The sequence below is a fragment of the Diospyros lotus genome, chromosome 12 (assembly GCF_014633365.1).
Source record: "Diospyros lotus cultivar Yz01 chromosome 12, ASM1463336v1, whole genome shotgun sequence".
NCBI lineage: Eukaryota > Viridiplantae > Streptophyta > Magnoliopsida > Ericales > Ebenaceae > Diospyros > Diospyros lotus.
Window position 1 is genome coordinate 14,276,563 of NC_068349.1, and position 22,732 is coordinate 14,299,294.

Below are 22,732 nucleotides of genomic sequence, written 5' to 3' on the forward strand. Positions count from 1 at the left end.
TCTTTGTCTATTGGGTTTATGGATGTGGAGGAGGGGTCGTTGGGGAGAGTGATGAGGAGAGTTTTACAGGGTCAAATTCGTCAGAGGGGAGCGAGAACATATCCAAAGAAGCTAGGGATGAGGCCATGCTTTCTCTCAACCCGATTTCTTAAGACCACAAATGTTTAGCGACAGAGGAGGAAGTTTGTCGATTTGCTCCATCGTCGAAAATGAGATCGAAGAGCTGGGCGGACATGGCGTTGGAGGGCGCTTCGGTAGGAAATGGCTCGCGGATCCTCCAACAAACTGAGCCTTCCACAGTGATGGGCGGTTGGTGTTGGGAAAATTTTGTAGCAAAAGGGCCGATGGAAGTCTTGGGCTCTCCAATACAGGTCGGAAACATGGCCTACGACGTGATCCCTCCCTCATAAGTTGATGTGATTGATGCTTATCCCTCAAGTCACAGCCATGATGGACGAGCTTCAGAGATGGGACAACCCACTCATTTTCAAATTTTAAATGGTGGGCTTTCTTCTTTTTCGGCTGGGTTCCCTCAGGATTGGCTGGGTTAGGGTGGTGTGTCTTTTGTTAAGGGCTTATCAAGGCAGGTTGGTACTAGGGACGATTCTCGTGGAGGTGGCCCAATTTACGCCCCAAAGGAAATTGGGCTTGGTGCTGCTAGTGGCGGGGGTCACGCTAAGGGCTTGCATATGATGGTCGAGCTGAGTGTTGAAGGTCCAGCTGGTGAGGCTAGATTGGGCGAAGATCATGGGCTAAGTGGGCGAGGCAGGAATGGGCTTGGTGGGTCCAAATGCACACTTTCAAATGCGCAGGGATGTGGGCCATAATCCTTCTAGGCCTAATTTGTGAAGGGATTGGAATGGGGGCTATGGAGATCCGCATCTAGATTCTTTTAATTCCAAGGAAGATGGGGAAATTAGCAATTCATGGGCTCACGAGCTGGAGCCAAGGGGCAATCGAGTGCCTAATAAATTGGGATTTTATCCTCCCATGAATATTCTAGGTGATGTTCCTATGGTGTAATTTTCTGATGAGGTGATTAAAGAGGGATTAAAGCACTGGCGCAACACTTTGATCGGATATTTTGTTGAAAAGCGCTTGCCTTTTCCCATGGTGTGATCTATTGCAAATTGATTGTGGCATCGTTTTGGGCTTATAGAGGTAATTTCCAACAATTTTGGTTGTTATTTGTTTCCTTTTGATAGAGATAAGAATATGTTGAAAGTTTTTAATTATGGCCCTTGGCACTTTGCACACTGGCCCTTAATTCTGAAAATATGGGAACTCGGTATGGACTTATCTTTGGAGAATCATATCATCTTGCCATTATGGGTTAAGATATTTAATATCCCTTTGGAAGGCTGGAATGAGGAGAGAATTGCTACAGTGGCTAGTGCCCCCGGGAGGCCTATTCATGTTGATTTTACTACGAAGGATAGGGCAAGAGTTGGTTTTGCCCGTGTATGTGTTGAGATTGATGTCTCATCTTCGTTTCCAAAATCAATTAAGCTGTACAAAGGCATTGATGAATGTAAGGGTGAGCCTAACGTCGTGCTTATGCTGGTGGAATACCAATGCATTCCATCTATTTGCTCTCATTATGTGATTTGTGGTCATCCTCTTAGTCGTTGCCCTAATCAGCCTAATCGAGTAGATCCAATGCTTGTTGTTGAGCAAGTGGAGAGGTCGGGTGAGATCAGCCAGTCCCCCACTTGTGTGCCTATTCCGTTGCAAGAGATAGAGAGGAACACTTCAGTGAATACCCATAATTCTCTTAAGGCAGTGGGGGATGCGTTGGCGAATTAGTTATGTTCCCTTTTAGAAGTGGATATGAATATCCTTGACTCTAGGGATTTGGGTGTTCCAGATGCTTTGGGTTTGATGGATAATCAGGATATGGCTTCTATGGATGTGAGGAAGCCAACTTGTATAGATGGGAAGCACACTTCCTCTAGTGGATCAGAGAGTTCAGCATTTGATTATGTTCCAGTGAAGTTTAAGTCGCAGTTGAAGCATGAGCGAAAGAAGAAGCTTGCCAGGGCAAAGGCTAAGAAGAGGATGGATGCAGCAGGTCCGGTTATCACTGATCCCCCGTGATCTTGGGGGAGGGGGGGCCTTAGTCTGCTTTTGTTAGTTTGGTTTGTTTCCTTCCTCATGTTTTGAGGAGTTGGTTTCTTTGTGTTTGTTTTGGTGTTTCTGTGTTTTCTTTGTGTCTGGGGGATGCCTCGGTTTGGTTTTGTACTCTTTCTCGGTTTTTTGTTAATATTTCTTGCTTGTAGAGAGAGAAAAAAAAAAAGAACTTTGGCAAGGAAGCCAATACTGGCCCCTAAAACACAAAGAGAGATGGTGATAGAGTAGAGAAGGCAAGCTGGGCTCTGCTTCAAGTGTGGAGACAAGTACTTTCCAAGCCACCAATGTAAGAAGCGACTTCTTCTACTGGAGGGGGAAGAAGGGAGTGAAGGAGAAGAGGAGAATAGTGTGGAGATATTCTTGCATGCATTGAGAGGACTGACTAATAATAAGATCATCAAGGTGGAGGGGAAAGTAGAGGATTGTAGATTAATGATTTTGATCGATAGTGGGAGTACCCATAGTGTCTTGGATAAAGGGATAGCCAAGAGGTTAAAAATGCCCCTTGGTCAACACTCAACCCCTCACAGTCACAGTGGCAAATGGGAACAAAGTAATGAGTAGATCAAGCTATGCAAGGTTCTGCTGGGAAATGCAAGGGCAAGAATTTGAGGCCGACCTAAGGCTGCTCAAATTAGGGGGATCTAATGTGGTGTTGGGAATGGATTGGATGAAGCATGTAAGCCCCATATGCTTTGACTTCAACAAGATGGAGGTGACATTTGAGAAGGAAGGAAGGAGGATGACTCTAACAGGCAATAAAGAGATAGGAATGTGCAAAATGATTATAGGGAGACGTCTACAAAAGCTATTCAGGCAGAAGATGACGTAGATGACCCAATTTTTTTCCATTAAGGCCATAGAAGAGATTGAGGAAGAAGGCTAAGAGATGAGAAATAACTTTATGCCAATTGTCAATAGTCCACCCTAGATTGAATGGGAGGTAAAACAACTTGACCTACTTAATATATTCTTAGTTGAATTTGAGGATTTTTTTAGGGAACCTAATGTCTTACCTCCCCCAAGAACCCACGATCATTCCATTAGCCTGAAACCTAACTCCAAGCCTGTTAATGCTAAAGCATACTGTTGCCCCCCATCCTAGAAGACAAAAATAGAAACAATGGTCAAAGATATGTTGCAAAAATCAAAAAGACAAACCAAAAACTGCCTTTCAAACCCACTAGGGCCACTATGAATTCTTGGTAATGCCCTTTGGCCTTACCAATGCCCTAACCACATTTCAATCCTTGATGAATCAAATATTCGAGCCCTACCTAAGGAACTTTATTCTCATATTTTTTGATGTTACACTAGTGTATAGCCAAACCTTTGAGCAACACCTAACACACTTAAGGGCTACCTTTGGGATCCTCAGAGTCAACCAACTATATATCAAGAGGTCAAAATATGTCTTTGTTCAAAGGCAAGTGGAGTACCTAGGGTACATTATTTCAAGTCGAGGAGTTAGCACGGATTTGAGAAAGGTGGTAGCCATGAAATCTTAGCCAAGGCGAACTACCCTTAAAGCTTTGAGGGAATTTTTGGGCTTGATCAGGTACTACTGGCAATTTGTAAAGAACCATGGGGCAATATGTAGGCCACTAACTGAGCTATTAAAGGATGAGGGTTTCAAGTGGGATCCCCAAGCTAAGGCAACCTTTGAACAATTGAAGAGGGCTATGAGGGAGGCCCCGATGTTGGGATTACCAAACTTTAACAAGACTTTTGTGTTAAAGACTGATGTATGTGGTGCAAGTGTTGGGGTTGTTCTAATGCAAGAGAGTAAGCCCCTAGCGTTCATCAGCCAAGTACTGGCTCCTAGACACGCTGGTTTGAGCATTTATGAGAATGAGTTATTGGTTGTGTTAATTACAATAGAGAAGTGGAGGCATTACCTTGAAGGGGCCCAATTTGTGATCAAGACAAACCACCAAAGCTTAAAGTTTCTGTTGCAATAGAAACTTCACACTCAATTGCAGAAGAAAAGAATGACCAAGTTGATGGGGTTAGACTACGTCATACAATAGAAGAAGGGGAAGGAAAATATGGCAGTTGATGCATTGTCAAGATGCCAAGAAGAAGGGGTGTCGACAACTATTTCTGCTATGCTACCAAATTGGTACCAAGAGGTGGTCACTAGCTATGAGTCGGATAAGCAAATCAAGTGTATGTTGGAGCAGTTGATTCTAGACCCTACAAGTAAGATGGGGTATACACTAAAGAATGGGTTGATTCAGTACCAAGGAGGAATTGTAATTGGGGACTGCCAGGCTATTAAGGAGAGGATACTTCAAACCTTACATGAATCTCCACTTGGAGGGCATTCGGGGATACAAAACACGTATCATAAGGTCAAACAACTTTGCTTTCAGCCTAAACTCAAGGAGACAGTGATCAGGTTTGTGATGGCTTGTGACACCTGTAAGAGGTGGAAGCACGAAACAGTGGCCTCTCCAAGGTTGCTACAACCTTTAGCCATACTAGGGCAAGCTCAGGAAAGTGTATTGATGGATTTTGTTAAAGGGTTGCCTAGATTAGAATGGAAGGATTGCATATTAGTGGTGATGGATAGGTTTACGATGTTTGCACACTTCCTAAGCCTAACTCACCCTTACACCACTCAAGAGGTTGCTAGAGTTTTCCTCAACCAGGTTGTTAAATTGCATGGGGTTCCCAGAATTATAGTCTCTAATCGAGACAAGGTGTTTACCAGCCTCCTATGGAAAATGTTGTTAAAAGCTCTCGGGTCCAAGCTATGTATGTCTTCAGCTTACCACCCCCAAATTGATGAACAAACTGAGAGAGTCAATCAGTGCCAAGAGAACTACTTAAAATGCCTATGCTTCTTACATCCTAAAGGCTGGCACAAGCGATTGTCCTTGGCTTAGTGGTGGTACAACTCTAGCCACCACAATTCAATCCAGATGTCACCCTTTGAAGCCCTGTTTGGCTACAAACCACCCTTCCTACCGGCCACCCAAGATATTACCAATGTGGCAGCAATCAAAAGCCATCCTAGAAAAAATGGTCATTTACATACAAGGAGCCCCCATTACCCAAGTGATGGTGAAATGGTCCAACCTCTATGCAAACAACAATACATGGTAGTACCTCCCTCCCAGACTTGCTCAAGCAATTCCCTAAGGTAGCTAGTCTACTTTGCATTTCTTAAGGACAAGAAATTCCTCAAGGTGAAGGTAATTGTCATGTATCCAATTAATACTCTGTATATAGAAATGGGGGGGGGGGGGGGGGGGGTATAGACTGGGATGCCTTGTTCCTTAGTGCATGTTGTGTGTGAGTGTACCTTGGCGGTTATCAACTCTCTCCCTGTTAAATATAGATTGATCCCATCCATGGAAGGCATGAGAAGAAAGAATTAATTCAAGTCTAGAATTCTCTCTTCCATTCTCTTGCTCCCTCTCTATCCCCCCCCCCCCCCCCTTCTCGATCAATTCTCTCCCTATTCTCCCTAATTCTATATAGAATTCTTGAGAATTCTCGTTAGATCCCCTAAGATCTAACAGAGAGCTAACTTGTTTTGATACTTGGGTCAAGTAGTTGTGTACGTTTTGGAGTAAATTGTGCTTTTTTACAAGTATAGACCTCAAGAGTTTTAAAGGAGTAAATTGTTAGTAATGTGTATCTTTGAAATGGAAAATGGGTGTTATGTTTTCCTAAAATCATGGAGGATGATGTCAACAAGCTTAAGTTCCAATGACAAAGCCTTTTGGAAGTAAAAACCACTAATTTTTTAATTGTTTGGAATAATGTATTTGGAAATAAGGCTAGGTTATTTTGAAATATAACATAGAAATAAACACTATTTCTGAGTATATTTTTGTGTATTTGGGAGAAAAAAATCAACATTATGTATTTTTGTGTGTATTTCTTAATAACGAAAATCAGCATTCTATATTTATTTGTATTTCAAAACAAGAAAAATCAAGATTCTATCTTTCTGGGTATATTTCATAAGAGAGCCTAGAAAGATAGAAAAATAAATGGTTCTCTTGATCAGTACCGAGGGTTTTGGGTATGATTGTGAATGAGATGATTAATTAGAGGTCTTATGGACTCAAATGAGTGAAATAACATGATAAATCTCACTTGATTTTCATTTAGACCACTGAATGAAAAGTTAGTCATTATTGGTGAAGAATTATGAAGTATTTGTCTCGTAGACATGTTGTTCACCAAGTGGCAAACGAAACCTAGAGAGTTCCAAATAGATAAAGATAGATACGATAATAAAAAAACCCATATTTTCCAATTATCCTTAAAATAAATGAAAAGGCAGGATGACCTTACATGTTGAGCATGAGGTTATTAAACCATTAGCTCCTAGGCTAAAGTGGAGCAAGTCAATCAAAATCTGGAAGAATCCTAATTTAAAACAGTATTAGTGGTAAGATGTCGACATTTTGAGATTAAGCTAGCAATATACATAAATCATCCTTAACGATTAAGATGAGTCCAAAATAGTGGTTGTGAGTTGTGACTCTCTCATGTCTTCTTAAGAAATAATGCAGAAAAATGAAAGACGAAATGATGTCAATGGACAAGAATCAAGTCTAAAACTTAGTTGATCTACTACATGGGCGCAAAACCCTTAGGAATTAGTTGGTTCCCAAGACCAAAAGAAAGCCAGATTGCACCCGAATTTTTAGGAAAAGATAAAGAGAGAGAGAGAGAGTTCTCGAATAAGCTAACAAAAATTCCAAAGGTGGATGAGATAAGAGTTAATTTTGGGAATTAACTTTTAAAAATGAGTAATTGTAGACAAATTGGGAGGGAATAGGATTCAAGATATAAATTGCATGATAAACTACAAAACGGTGCAAATAATAATTGAAAAGAATTTGATAAGGAAATTGTTATTACCAAGACATAACAATGAATTTCTTTATGTGAAAGAGTGTCTCAGGTGTAACTTTCAACTGACCTGTAAGGAAGAAATCAATTAAGGGCGCCACGTGGCCGCATGTTTATGCACCATGTGACGATACTGGAAATTAACTTCCCAGCTTCCCCTCCCCCAATTTCAAACTCGAGACGTCCCCTACGTGCACGCGTGTGCGAACCATCTAATCTGCAAAGTCTCCTTGTTATATATGCACGCATATAAATTATATACTAATCTAACCACTATTTTTCAGAATTATATTTTATATTTTTTTAATATAAATTAAAAAATATTAATTAATTGATTATTTTTAAAAGAATAAAGGAATAAATTAATTGAGTTAAATTAAATAAATTAATTGATTAAAAAATAAAAAGAAGATTTTATATATTTTTAAAAATTATTAAAATTTTATATATTAAAATTTTGTTAAATTTCTTTTTATTTTCTTAAATTAATTTTTTAATGAATTTTGCAATTAATTTAAATTAAATTTTAAATTTCTTTTTAAGATTTTATATTTTTTATTAATTTAATTTTTAATTATTTTCTTAAGCAAAATTTAATTTTTTTAAAGAATTTTACGACTGTTTTAAAAAATCACGGCAAATGTTAATTTAGTTTTAATTTTAAATTATTTAATTATTTTTTGAATTTAGCAACGATTTTTAAAATATAGCCACTAAATTTAATTTTTTAATGAATTTCACAATAATTTTTAAAAACCCCGCAAATGTTAATTTAATTTTAATTTTAAATTATTTAATTATTTTTTAAATTTAGCATCGCTAAATTCAATTTTTTAATGAATTTTGCATCGGTTTTGAAAAACCGCCACAAATGTTATTTAAATTTTAATTATTTAATTATTTTTTAATTTAACGATAGTTTCTCAAAAATCGTCGCTAAATTCAATTTTTTAATGAATTTTGTGGCGATTTTTCAAAATTGCCGCAAATTTTATTTTTATTTTAATTATTTAATTATTTTTTAATTTAGCAGCGATTTTTGAAATCGCTACAAAATTTAATTTTATTTTTTAATTATTTTCTTAATTTAGCGATGGTTCTTTAAAAATCGTCGCTAAATTAAATGTTTTAATGAATTTTGCAGCGATTTTGAAAAACCACCGCAAAATGTTAAAAAAACTGCCACAAAAAAATCATCGCAAAAAATTAATTCTTTTGTAGTGACGAGTGTTATGTGCGTACCCGTTGCTAGAGGAAGAGTCTCACATTTATAGGGGGAGGAGACTAACAAGTGGAGGGAGGGCCATAATCTTTAACGAGTATTTCAAACTCTCTTTTGGATTTATAGGTGAGCACATCAGAGGTAGAATTGTCTAGCAAGAGTCTTTAGAATAGCAGTTTCCTATTGGCCCACGAATTCCTGGGAGGGTCTCTCGAAGACATCGATAGAGGCTCTTGGATGAGGTCACTCGGCCTTAGTTTCGATCACTCAAGTGGAGATCATTCAGTCTTGTCCTTCTTAGTCTTTCTATTAGTCATTCGACTATCTTCCTCTCAACCAGTCACTAAGTGATTACTCGATAGTCTAGCCTCTTGATTGTCACTTGCGAGCTTCCCGACCAAGTCTCTTGTGAGTCTCTCATGAATCTCTCATTTAGGCCTGTTGGTCACTCGAACTCAGTCTTGTCTCGATCAACACATGAATCCCGAGAAGGTCTCTCGAAGGCCTTAAGAGAGGCTCTCAAGTGAAGTCACTTGCCCAAGTCTCTCACCTAGGTCTCTTATTAGGCCGTGGGCTTCTTTCTTTGTATTTAGGCTTACCATTAGGCATGGGACCACTTTTTCAGGTCACAATTATAACAGATTGAACTAAGATATGTATATTATTAAAATAAAAGTTGTGGGAGATGAACATAATAACATATGTTTCATACCATTTGTGTTACCATGATTATAAAGGAAAAGTGGAAAAGTGAAAAGGATGGATCCTTTCATTTCACTACATGAGATCCTAAAGGTTGATGACACCTCCAAAATGATGCTCTTCAAGATTTACCTTTGTATTATAAAGTTTTAATCTAGTGATTACTACTCAAGAATGTTTCCGGTGATTATGACTAATTTACCTTTGTATTTTCGGGAAAACAATTGGGTTGAGATGTAGGAATACATGTTGGAGAGGAAGGCTGACCAAATTACATTTTTAAGAGACTAGTTATTAGTATTTACTTAATTTTAGGATTACATATTGGAATTAACGGGTCTTAATCGTGTGAATTGAAAGAGTCTCCAAGTTGTAAAGTGTCCTTTAATGTGGGAAAAGAATCTCACATTGAAAATGTCTTATTATGCGCTCTAGTCACTAAAGTCGACTTCCAAGAAGCTAGACTCGACTGTCATCTGAGAGGGGAGTTGACTGTTCAAGAAAGGCTCTCGGTTATATGGACTCTGCAAAATAGGCTCTTGACTAAGTCGATTGTGGCTTAGCCAAAGTCAACTCTAGCACACTAGAAGTTGACTCCCAGTCTCAATTTTTGAAGAAAATGATCAAAAATGCATGGTCGAGTGGCTCAATGACGTGGCAATGATGTGGCAGAGGCATCCAAGAGGCGTGTGCGTGGCATGCCTCTATGTAGTAGGGTGTCGAGTGGACGCAACTGTTCATACAAAGGTGCGCGTGAATGAATATGTCCGTTCGGATGGAAAGATAAATGGTAAAGGATGTGGATATTCATGAGAGGGTGCAATCCGGACCACTAGGTCACACCTAAATCTGAAAGGATGCAATTTGAAGATCCAGATGAATTCGGATCAAACAACATGACCTTTCATGATTGGACACTTGGGAACTATAACTGTAATACCCCGAGAGCCCAGAGAGATTAGTATATATTGAGGATAGTGTAAGAAATGAAATAACACCAGCTAGATACCTTTTAGACTGAATGTTGGCAAAGAACTCCCAAGTTAAGCGTGCTTGACCTGAGGTAATCCAGGAATGGGTGACCCCCCTGAGAAGTTCGCGTAGACCCATCAGGATAAGTTGTTCCAGTTCTTCCTATCACTCGAGCGGGAAGTTACAGGTGGTATCAGAGCCGACCCGAGCCGTGTGTTGGGACCGTGTACTAGCCAAAGGCTGAGGGTATTGGACTGGGGACCGTGTACTAGCCCAAGGCTGGGGGTACTGGACCGGGGACACTGGACGGGGAAGAGCTGGGACCAATTGTAAGGTCGCATGACGAGGACATCATGTGCTTAAGGGGGGAGAATGTAATACCCCGAGAGCCCAGAGAGATTAGTATATATCGAGAATAGTATAAGAAAGTAAACAATACCAGCTGGATACATTTTTGGCTGAATGTTGGCAAAGAACTCCCAAGTTAAGCGTGCTTGACTTGGGGTAATCCAGGGATGGATAACCCCCTTGGGAAGTTCGCGTAGGCCCATCAGGATAAGTTATTCCGGTTCTTCATATCGCTCAAGCGGGATGTTACAATAACAACATGACCTTTCACAATTGGACACTTGTAAACTATAAATAAGACACCCCTAATTCCATTTCTATCATCCAAAATCAATTCAAGTGTATTGATTCCATACATTCCTTCTCCAATATACTTTCTTACTACATTAATCCTCTATTACTTCCAAGTGAAAAAGTTTCTAATCTCTTTCCTATGATCAAGAAGAGTACGATCAAGTTTGATTTCACCCAACAAGGTTAGTATCATGCTATACTAATTCTTGGAAAAAGTATTGTATCTTGGGTATAGTTATCAAAGGCGCGCCTAGGCGCGAGGCGCCTTAAGGCGCCAATTTGGCACCTCGCCTGGGCCGAGGCGAGGCGGTTTTGGCGAGGCCCTCGTCTTGCGCGCCTAGGCGCGCCTCATGAAACTGAGGTCTTCTACTAAATCTTGCAACCCAATCGCGCTTGCCTCTCCTCTCCAGCTCGCTGCTCGCTCCTCACTCCTCCCGACTATAGCATCAGCCGCGCTTGCCTCTCCTCTCCAACTCGCTGCTCGCTCGCCTGATCTTTCTCTTCCTCTCTAGCCCCAGTCACGCCTGCCTCCTCTCTTCCTCTTCTCTCTAGCTCGCCCTCGCCCGATCTTCTTCTTCCTCTCCTCTCCAGCTGCGACCCCCTCCTCTCTTCCTCTCCAGCTCGCCCGATCTTCCTCTTCCTCTCTAGCCCCAGCCGCGCCTGCCTCCTCTCTTCCTCTTCTCTTTAGCTCGCCCTCGCCCGATCTTCTTCCTCTCCTCTCCAGCTGCAACCCCCTCCTCTCTTCCTCTCCAGCTCGCCCGATCTTCCTCTTCCTCTCTAGCCCCAGCCGCGCCTGCCTCCTCTCTTCCTCTCCTCTCCAGCTCGCTGCTTGCTCGATCTTCCTCTTCCTCTTCCTCTCTAGCCCCAGCCGTGCCTGCCTCCTCTCTTCCTCTCCTCTCCAGCTTCCTCTCCTCTCCACCCGCGACCCCTTGATCTTCCTCTTCCTTTCCTCTCCACTCTCCAGCAGCGCCTACCTCCTCTCCAGTCTCCAGCCGCACCCTCTTGTTCTATTCTCCTCTGCCGAGTCTGCCAACGGTCTTCTCCTCTCTTCCTCGCCTCTCTTGTCATCTGCTCTTGAGCTCTTCAAGTTGAAGCTGCTAAGGGCCTAAGGCTGCCCACGTCTTCTCCTATATTCATAATTTCATATTGTAAGTTCTTTATTTGTATTTTATTTGTTTATTTCTTGCATTTTTGCCTAATTTATTTTGCTGGCAGCTGGTTGCTAAAATTTGCTTTAACTCTTTATAGTTTATTTCTATCATTAGGAGAATTTTGTGGAAATTGGAACTGTGTTGCAACAGCCCAATAAATGTCGTTAACCACTTCTAAAACGGACCCGGCATTGAATTATTTTGAAGCTGATCCTAATGATAGAAATACCACCACATGTAAATTTTGTCGTAAAGTAACTAAATGTGGTATATTTCGGGCGAAACATCTTGTGGGCGATTTTAGGAATACTAAAGGTTGTCCAAAATGTCCTCCATCAGTAAAAGAAGAGATTGGAGAGTACATGCAAAAGAAGAAAAATAACAGGGATGAGCGAAATATAGCATCGTTAGATGATGATCTTCAATTTGGTGAAGGGTATGATGATGATGATGATGAGCCGCTGCCTCAAAGTAGAAAAAGACTCAATGTATCTACCGGAAGTGAAAGCTGTACTGGTAGTGTTGGTACTGTTAAAGGGCCAACACAAAAGGGTCCACTTGATGTTTTTCTTAAAGACCCAAAAGTTAATGTGTTGAAAAGCAAGGGCAAAGGAAAGCAAACAAGGTTGGGTGAGCATGATTTTGTAAAAAAAGAGTTAAGAGCTCGAGTTTGTAGAAGCTTTGCACGATAGATGTATGATGCAGGCATTCCATTCAATGCAGTGACATATGACAGTTTTAAAGTATTTATAGAAGCAGTTGGTCAGTATGGTCCGAGTGTGAAGCCGCCTAGTTACCATGAAGTCAAGGTTCCCCTTCTCAAACAAGAGGTGGAAGCCACTCATGAAATGATGAAAGATCATGAAGAGGCGTGGGCTAAATATGGATGTTCCATTTTGTCAGATGCTTGGAAAGACAAGAGGGAAAGGACATTGATTAACTTTTTAGTCAATTCTCCTAAAGGAAGTATGTTCTTGGAGTCTATTGATGGTTCTAGCTATTCAAAGACTGGAGAAAAGATGTTTCAATTATTAAGTAAATGTGTGGAAAAGATTGGAGTAAGAAATGTGGTGCAAGTGGTCATCAATAGTGCTTCAAACAATGTTTTAGCAGGTATGAAATTCATTTTTGTAATTTGTATTATGTTTATAAATAGAACAATTTGAATATTCATTAGATATTTATTATTTACTAATATCTTGTTAATTTCACTCTAAATAATAACAGGAAGATTTTTGGAGGCAAAATATCCTACGTTGTTTTGGACACCATATGCAGCGCACTGCTTGGATTTAATGTTGGAAGATATTTTCAAGTTGCCTAATATGAAGAAGACATTTGAGAGAGCTGTTACGGTGAATAGCTATATCTATACTTGTTCGGGTCTAGTAAACATGCTTAGAAGGTTTACTGACAAGAAAGAGTTGTTGAGGCCTACAAAAACACGGTTTGCAACTGCCTTTATCACTTTGGGCAGGATGCATAGTCTGAAAAGCAACCTTAGAAGGATGTTTACCTCCGAGCAGTGGATGACAAGCAAGTGGGTAAAAGAAGCGAGGGCTAAAAAGGTTGTATAAGTGATTTTGATGCCTTCATTTTGGAACAATGTTGTATTTGCTTTAAAGGTGGCTGGTCCATTGGTGCGTGTATTGCGCTTAGTGGATGGTGAGAAGAAGCCTGCTATGGGATACATATATGAGGCCATGGATAGGGCCAAAGAAGCGATTGCTAACTCTTTTAATGGGGATGAAAAGAAGTATGCACCCATTTTTCAGATCATTGATAATCGATGGGATGTTCAGCTTCATCGCCCCTTGCACGCAGCTGGTTGGTACTTGAACCTAGAATATTTCTACAAAGCTGAACGTATAGATCCAGAGATCATGACTGGCTTATATGAATGCATTAGAAAGTTAAATCCAGATATAAAGGTTCAAGACCAAATTAATGCTGAGCTTTCGATGTATAGCAATGCAGATGGGTTCTTTGGAAACTATATGGCTATTAGAAAGAGAGCTGAGAAATCACCAAGTACACATATATATTATATATTACATTATATCTATAATCATTCTAGATAATAGATTATAACTAACCCATGAATTTTATTGGACAGCTGAATGGTGGGCTTCGTATGGAATGTCAACACCCACGTTGCAAAAATTTGCAATTAAAATTCTTAGCTTGACTTGTAGTTCATTTGGGTGTAAACGTAATTGGAGTGTGTTTGAAAATGTAAGTGCATTGTACATATAACACTTACAATTTTTATTAGTAGTTGGTTTATTTCATGTAGCTTATTCTTAGTATGTTTTTGCATAAATTGTTGCAGCTTCATACTAAACGGAGAAACAAGCTTGATCAATTTCGTTTAAACGACTTGGTGTTTGTGAAATACAATAGAGCATTGAGGCGTCGGTATCAAATGCGTGATACCATTGACCCTATCATATTGACCGACATTGATGAAAGCAATGAATGGTTGACTGGAAAACTTGATGAGGAGAATAATAAAGATGATGAAACTGTTTTTCCAGATGACGTTGGGGATGGGTTGACATGGAGTAATGTTGTTGCGGCTGCAGGAGTTGGAGAGCCTAGTTATCAATTTAGAACTAAACAAACTCGATCACACTTGGGATCAACTTCGGCTTCGACTTCAAAGCGGCGAGTAACTCAGGAGATTGAAGAGGAGGAGGAAAGTGAGGCAGGGACCGAAGATGATGAAGACTTGGAAGAGGGAGAAGAATTGAGAGATGAAGAAGAAGATGAAGGGGTGATTGAAGGGGATGATGAAGATATTGACCTTGATGTTGATAATCTCCTTGTTGATGATTGATTAAAAAACTTCTTTATATTGATTGTGGACTTGTAGTGTTTATGTGTTTGTTTAGATCTTTACATTATAATTGGTACTTGGTAAAGTTTGAGACTTTAAGTTTGAACTTTGATGATGTTTCTAGTTTAGAATTTGCATGATGAATGAATTAACTTTGATGTTGTTAGTTTATAGAATTTGAAGATAATGAATCATGAATGATATGAATGTGTTATTATTGATAATTTGATAGTTGTTTATGATTTTACAAGATTTTGAGTTTTCTTCCTAAAAGGTGCGCCTCGCCTTGCAAAGGCGCACCTCGCCTCGTGCGCCTCACGCCTCAGGCTCCAGGACCTTTTGCGCCTCGCGCCTTCCAGAACTATGATCTTGGGAAACATACGTCCATTGATCATTTAGCACCATTGAGGGGGCGAAATTTGTCTTAAGAATATTTGCTTTGGCATACCTCATTTCAATCTGATTCTATGTTCTTTTACCAAATCTACTTTCATTATACTACTGCATTTCAGTTTTATTGTTAATGTGCACATTTTTCTAGTCAAATTCAGATTTAAAACAACAATCTTAAGACATATCTATTTTTATTTTTCATAATATTTTTATACTGTGTACTCGCCAACTAAGGAGTTGTGGGAATCTCTTGACAAAAAATACAAGACAGAAGATGTCAGGACAAAGAAATTTGTTGTTGGCAAATTTTTGGACTACAAAATGGTTGACAATAAGACCGTTATCAACCAGGAGCAAGAGATGCAGATTACCCTACATGACATTGTAGCTGAGGGCATGATATTGAGCAATTCTTTCCAAATAGTTGCTATAATTGATAAGCTACCTCTATAATGAAAAGATTTCAAGAACTATCTCAAGCATAAGCTCAAGGAGATGAGATTGGAGGATTTTATTGTTTGCCTTCATATGGAGGAAGACAACAAGGTTGCGGAGAAAAAGACTTTTTCCAACCAAATGGAGGTCAAGGCTAACATGATAGAGGACTCCAAGTCAAAGAAGAATAACAAGAGGAAGCATTCTGGATCATCCAAGGACAAAGACAAGAATGCTAAGCGGTTCAAGGGGAATTGTTATGTCTGTGGCAAGACTAGCCATCGAGCTAAGGAGTGCTACAACAAAAAAGGTATAGGGAAGAATATGTATAAGACTCCCCAAGCCAACATAGCAGAAGTAGACACATTACAACCGATGTTGCTGACATGAACTTATTTACAGTTGTGTCTGAAGTCAACTTGGTATCTAATGCCAAAGACTGGTGGTTGGACACAAGAGCCACCAGACATATTTGTGCAGATAGAGGTTTATTCATTGACTATCAAAAGATAAACCATGACGAATATCTCTACATGGGCAATTCGGCAGCATCTAAAATTGAGGGAACTGGAAAAGTGATCCTAAAGTTCACAGATGGAAAGGAGTTAACGCCTAATAATGTTGTGTACATTCCAAACATTGGGAATAATTTAATTTTCGGTTCTATGCTTAGTAAGGAAGGGTTTAAAATGACCTTTGAGTATGATAAATTTGTACTTACTAAGGGGGGTCTGTATGTTAGCAGAGGTTATCTAGTGGATGGATTGTTCAAAGCCAATGTGGCTATTGTGGACAACAAATCCAAATTCTTGTACCCACTGATTATCAAGAATAATAATAATGCTTCTTCTTACTTGCTTGAGTCCTCATTTTTATGGCATAACAAATTAGGTCATGTTAACCGTGCTTCTTTAAGAAAGTTGGCAAGTTTAGGACTTGTAACTAAATTAGAATCAGTAGATAAACACAAATGTCAAATTTGTGTTGAAGCCAAGTTTGCTAAGAAACCTTTCAATTCAAGGGAAAGGAATAGCGAATCTTTAGGCTTAATGCATAGCGATATATGTGATCTAAAATTTGTTCAAAGCTGAGGTGGTAAAAAATATTTTATCACGTTTATTAATGATCACACTAGATATTGTTTTGTGTATTTATTTAGTAGTAAAGATGAGGCTTTGAATGTTTTTTTCACTTATAAAAATGAAGTTGGAAATCAACTTGGTAGGACAATTAAGGAATTGAGATCCAATTGAGGTGGAGAATATGATTCATCATCATTTGATTAATTATATGCTAAGTTTGGGATTATTCACCAAACTACAACTCCATACTCTCCTCAACAAAATGGAGTTATTGAAAGAAAGAACATAACTCTTAAAGACATGGTTAATGCTATGCTTATTAGTTCTAGATTACCTAAAAACTTGTGGGGGGAAGCTGTGCTTACAACTAACTTTATTTTAAATAGAGTTCATCACAAAGAAGATTCGATCAATACCTTATGAAATGTGGAAAGGTAGAATGCCTGCCTACAAATACTTGAAAGTGTGAGGGTGTTTAGCCAAAGTGGTTGTACCACCTTCTAAAAAGGACGAGTTAGGTCCTAAAACTGTTGATTGCATTTTCATTGGATATGCAATGAATAGTAGTGCATACAGATTTCTCATACATAAATCTGATATAAGTGACATTCATGTAAACACCATTATCGAATCTAGGGATGCAGAATTCTTTAAAGATGTGTTCCCTTCTAAAGGAAATATTCATAGTAATACTCAAAAGAGAACACATGAAACTAAATTTGAGAAGGATAAAGAATCTGAACCTAGAAGGAGCAAAAGAGCCAAAGTAGCTAAATCTTTTGGTTCAAATTTTATGACATATATGGTTGAGAATGAGCCTCAAACCTTTATGGAGGCTGTCTAGCCCAGAAGCTTCATTCTGGAAGGAAGCTATTAATAGCAAAATAGAATCTATTTTAAGTAATAATACCTGAAAATTGGTCGATCTTTCTTCTGGAATTAAACCAATTGGATGTAAATAGATTTTCAAAAAGAAGTTAAAGCCTGATGGTTTGGTTGACAAATTCAAGACTAGACTTGTTGCCAAATGATATCATCAAAAAGAAGGTATTGACTATTTTGACACTTATTCATCGGTAACAAGAATTATTTCTATTCGGGTTTTAATTGTTGTTGCAACCTTACAAAATTTGCATATACATCAAATGGATGTAAAAACTGCATTTTTAAATGATGATCTAGATGACGAAATATACATGGAGCAACCTGAAGGCTTCAAAGTAAAAGGACAAGAATACAAAGTGTGTAAACTTTGTCAAATCTCTTTATGGTTTGAAGCAAGCTCCTAAACAATGGCATAAAAAGTTTGATAATGTCAAAATAAGAAACGGTTCACCTCTCCAAGAAATTTGGAAAAACACATGTACTAGTTTGTCTTTATGTAGATGACATGCTCATATTAGGAACCAATTTGGAAGTCATCAACAAGACAAAGAAAATGCTCACCAACAATTTTGATATGAAAGATATGGGTGAAGCAAATGTGATACTGGGAATGAAGATCTCTAGAACACCTAATGGGATAACATTATCTCAAACACATTATGTTGATAAAGTGATTGAGAGGTTCAAGTCCCATGGTATTAAAGAGACAAATAATCCATTTCTCCCACATGTTATTCTTCATAAGAACACCAGAAATGGAAAATTACAGTTAGAATATTCCCAGATAATTGGAAGCCTAATGTACTTAATGAATTGTACAAGGCTGGACATAGCTTACGCAGTAAGTAAGTTAAGTAGATATACAAGTAACCTAAGTAATGAACATTGGAGTGCTTTACTTAGAGTACTGGGTTACTTGAAGAGAACCAAAGAGTATGCAACACATTTTGGAATATATCCTCCAATCATTGAAGGATATAGCGATGCGAATTGGATTTCAAACACTGATGAATCCAAGTCAACTAGTGGTTATGTATTTACTCTTGGTCGTGGTGCTATATCTTGGAAATCTTCTAAGGAAACGTGTATAGCTCGTTCCGCTAGGCATAGAAGTTGCACACTCAAAAAAAGGCATATTTATCTCCCAACATAAATATACCATGGATTTGCTAACAGAAATGGGACTACTAGGTTGTAATGCAGTTGAAACTCCAATTAAACCCAATCACAAATTGGGGGAAGTTCCAGAGTAACGAAGTTAACAAGAGGTCCTACCAAAGGCTAGTGAGTAAACTAATTTACCTAGTTCATATTCAGCCAAATATTGCATATGCAGTGGGGGTGGTTAGCCAATTCATGCATAATCTGAAAGAAACTCACCCAAGGGTAGTTTATAGAATATTGCATTATTTGAAAGGAACACCGAGAAAAGTCATTATGTTCAAAAGGGGAGAATACATGACACTTGAAGCCTATACTGATGCAGATTATGCAAGGTCAGTGGTGGACAGGAGATCTACATCTGGGTATTATACCTTCATAGGGGGTAACCTTGTGACCTGGAGGAGCAAGAAACAATGTGTAGTGGCCCGGTCAAGTGCGGAGACAAAATTCAGATCCATGGCTCTAGGAGTTTGTAAGTTGCGTTGCTTGAAAATATTACTAGATGACTTGAAAATCACTTTGGTAGCACCTATGGGACTCTATTGTGACAACAAGTCAGCAATAAGTATTGCTCACAATTCAATCCAACGTGATAGAACTAAGCATGTTGAAGTGGACAAATATTTTATCAAAGGAAAATGGGACAGTGGCTTGATTTGTACCCCATATATATCATCTTGTGAACAGCTTGTAGATATTCTAACTGAAAGGTTACCTGCAGCCGTGTATCAAAGGATGACTACCAAGGTTGGAATGGGTAATATCCATTCTCAATCTTGAGGGGGAGTGTCAATGATTGAAGTTTAAAGTTTGAATAGTTGGCGATTGAATGGAAGAGGATAAGGAGCCGAGAAGATAAGAACTAAAGCTTTATTTGTTTTAAATTTTTAATCTCCTATGTAAATCTATAAATTATAAAGCTCTTGTTGTAATCTAGTCCTACTAATTAGGATTGTAATATATTCCTAGTTTTTAGGAGAATTATTAGGAGCTCTCTTGTATATATAGATTAGCTTATACACGGAATGAAAGGAAGGAATTCTATTCTCTTCAAAGTTCCTTTTTGACAAGTTAGATTCTTCATTATAAATGCACATTATGGCATGCCAAATAGTGTGAGTGAATCCAAAAAATTTCTTGGTGTTTTATTCTTCTTCCCTTCTCTCATCAAGAAAGAATATGAGTGATGGATTTTGAGGTGTTCTCCCTTGGTGACTACACTTCTTGATCAGTCAAACAAGAACTAATAGTAATAAATCTAGAGATCTAGTAGAAATTGGGGAAATATTGGACAGGGAGATTAATTACCAAAATCTGGTTCTTAAGTTCTTCAAAATTCTTGCACACATTCATATGAGGGGAACCTTTGGAAAATCATGATCAAAATCCTTTGAATATTCAATTATTACTCATTCTACATTGAATATTCAAGGTTTTGGTTCTAGTTTTGTTTTCAGTGACTCGGATATTCAAAATACAAGATTAAACTTAACAATGCATAAACGCATGAAAGTTTGAAGAGGTTAGTAAATGAATTATAGGATTGAAAAATGAAAAGTTTAGGAATATATATAAAGTGTGTGTAGTTATAAGTAAGGTGTTTCGTGGTAAGTGTAAGTGTTTCATAGGATGTAGGTGTGTTTAATTTGTGCGAAAGTTCCTGTTTATAGATCTTATAAATACATAAGTAATCTCTACTGTGTCGTAGTTGCAAAAAATAGAAGACTGCTTTTGGTGCATATGGGTAATCTCTAGGTTGATAAGAGAGCACTTTGAGAGGCGTGATCTCCAGGTTGATAAAAGAACCTATCGAGAGGGCTTGTTGCGAGTGGTCTCTTGGTTAGACAAGGAACTTGTCAAGTAAGTGTGAGTTCAAGATAGACTCCACAAATGTGAGACGAAGAGTTATTCCATATTTGCACAACGAAATATTAACATCATAGAAGACGGAAGGAGAAGTGTTAATTTGCATTACAGTGTCATTCAAGATGATAAACAAGGACCTACTCGAATGTTAAAGTTACCCCCTAGTATCTATATGCGTAAAAAGTCTGGTCAAACTATACACTTTGAGTTTATCACATGCGTTCATTCATAATGGGTCCAAAGAAATAAGAAATACCACAACATAGTTTCAAAGCATACACAAAGAAGAATGCAAAGCACAATGTAGCTTTGCATGTCATTCAAAAAGTAAGTCATCACTATAAGATTGAGATCGAAAATATCAACTATCGAGATCTTGTTAGCACAAGATATGAGTTGGTATAGACTCAAACTACATTAAAAACATGGATACAAAAGCATAAAGAAATAAGCTAGGAGATGAATGCATTCCAGAAAATGGTAAAGTTTAGGAACATTAATGATTGTTGGCCTGACAGAAGGATAAGTTTAGGAGGGCATGTTGGAAGATTAAACTTAAGAACACATAAACGTATGGAAGTTTGAAGAGGTTGCATGTGAATTATGGCATTGGAACATTAAAAACATCTAGAAGTATGAAGTGTGTATACTTACAAAGGTGTCCATGATGAGTATGTGTTTTATAGTATGTAGGCGTGTTTAATACTCTAAAAATTCGTGTATGGAAGTCCTATATAAACACCCAAGTAAGTAATAGCGTTTAGTAGAGTTATATTCGATTTTCAATGAAATTTATATTTTTATCTTTCTCCTCTCCTTGTGACTTTGGACTAGTATCTTGAATAATATTCTTGTTTTGCTTTCACTGTCAACAAGTGGTATCGACGTTATATGTCACACCCAACGTGATTGAAAGATTGGGTGAAGGAGTGTGTTCATCCTCCAACATGAACTACTACTGAAACTGGTAGACTTGTGGGTCCGGTTTTCCACTCTCATGTCGGCTTGTGCCAAGCCAATATTATCTAACCTTTTATGAGTTCATTTATCATCTAGAAAGAAAGGACCGATCACTTTGTACTAGAGAAAAGCACACCTACAAAACTACAAATTCTACGCCGAAGACGCAAGAGGGATCGGTTTAACAGAGTTATTAATTGTAACTTGCAATGTTGCATTTCATTTCTTCAATAATAGATTGTTTGACTGAATAAATCTTGTGACTTTCCTCTTAAGGTTTTTCTACAAGCCATTCAATATTCTAGAAAATTGTGTGCTTAATTACATGTTCGTTTTTATTTCTTCACATCCGATTAATTGTACTTAACATGCGCAACCAAATTATTACTTGATCATCTAGTAATAACCTATATATATAATAGATTTTTTGAGTTATTACTTGATTAATTAATAACCTATATATACAAGTATATTTACTAGCTAGAGCAAAGATTTTGAGATTTTTGTCAAAAACCTTCGTTCCTAGAATTATTTCACCATTGACTGGTCTATCTTAGTTTGTTTGATTTTTTTTTTTTTTTTTTTGGTGGTTTTTCTTTGCTTTCTTTTTACTAAATAATTGTTTAGGTCATGCAAGGATATTAAGTTCATTTATATATATGTGTTGATTTTGCCATATTTTATAGTTGACTAACCCCTTAAATTTCATTTAACATATTTATTTTTCATTTCATCTCATCAGGTTGGCCTCGCTGGCACGAACATTACTAGACTCCACCGAGATTGAACATAAACACTGAGATGATCAGATGACCACTAGGATACTTATAGTTATAGACTTCCTAGTAACATGCATCAAATCTATGCTTATACGTGTATGTGTATGTATATGTGTGTGTGTTCTTAAAACACTAACACATTCATGATTTACATAAAATGCATGATGCGACTGTTTGACAAGCTCCCATAAATATACATATGAATGTGATTCTACACGAATAACGTTAGGATACGTCTAAATATAGCACACTAAAATCAAGTTTCCTTTTTAACAATGTCTATAAACCTTTTGGCAGGATATATTTGAGGTTTCAGTTAAAAATCCGTCTTGGTTGTCTGTGCATCCAGATATTGGAATCATACCAGAGTAACAAAGGAAATATGATGAGAAAATGGTCTCTGTGATAGAAATTAGATGTACTGGAAGCACAAAATGTTTACTTGAAGCTAGCAAAGCCAATGGTCACCCACTAAAAAATATTACTATCAATATAACGCAGAGCTCCACCCTTCACTTATTTCGAAGCCCACTTCTTGTAAGAATCAACTACTAAATATTAAGGTTCTCTCTCAGATTCATCAAAATGTAAAAAGCAATCAGTAGAATAAGAACTGTAAACTTGCAGCATGC

At 38.1% G+C, this 22,732-nt stretch overlaps 1 protein-coding gene across 5 annotated transcripts in view; it reads right to left on the bottom strand.

The window, feature by feature from the left end:
• LOC127814266 (MADS-box protein SOC1-like) overlaps positions 1-22,732 on the bottom strand; it is a 67,524-nt gene that overhangs the window by 43,497 nt on the left and 1,295 nt on the right. The gene's annotated exons all lie outside the window — the stretch shown is intronic.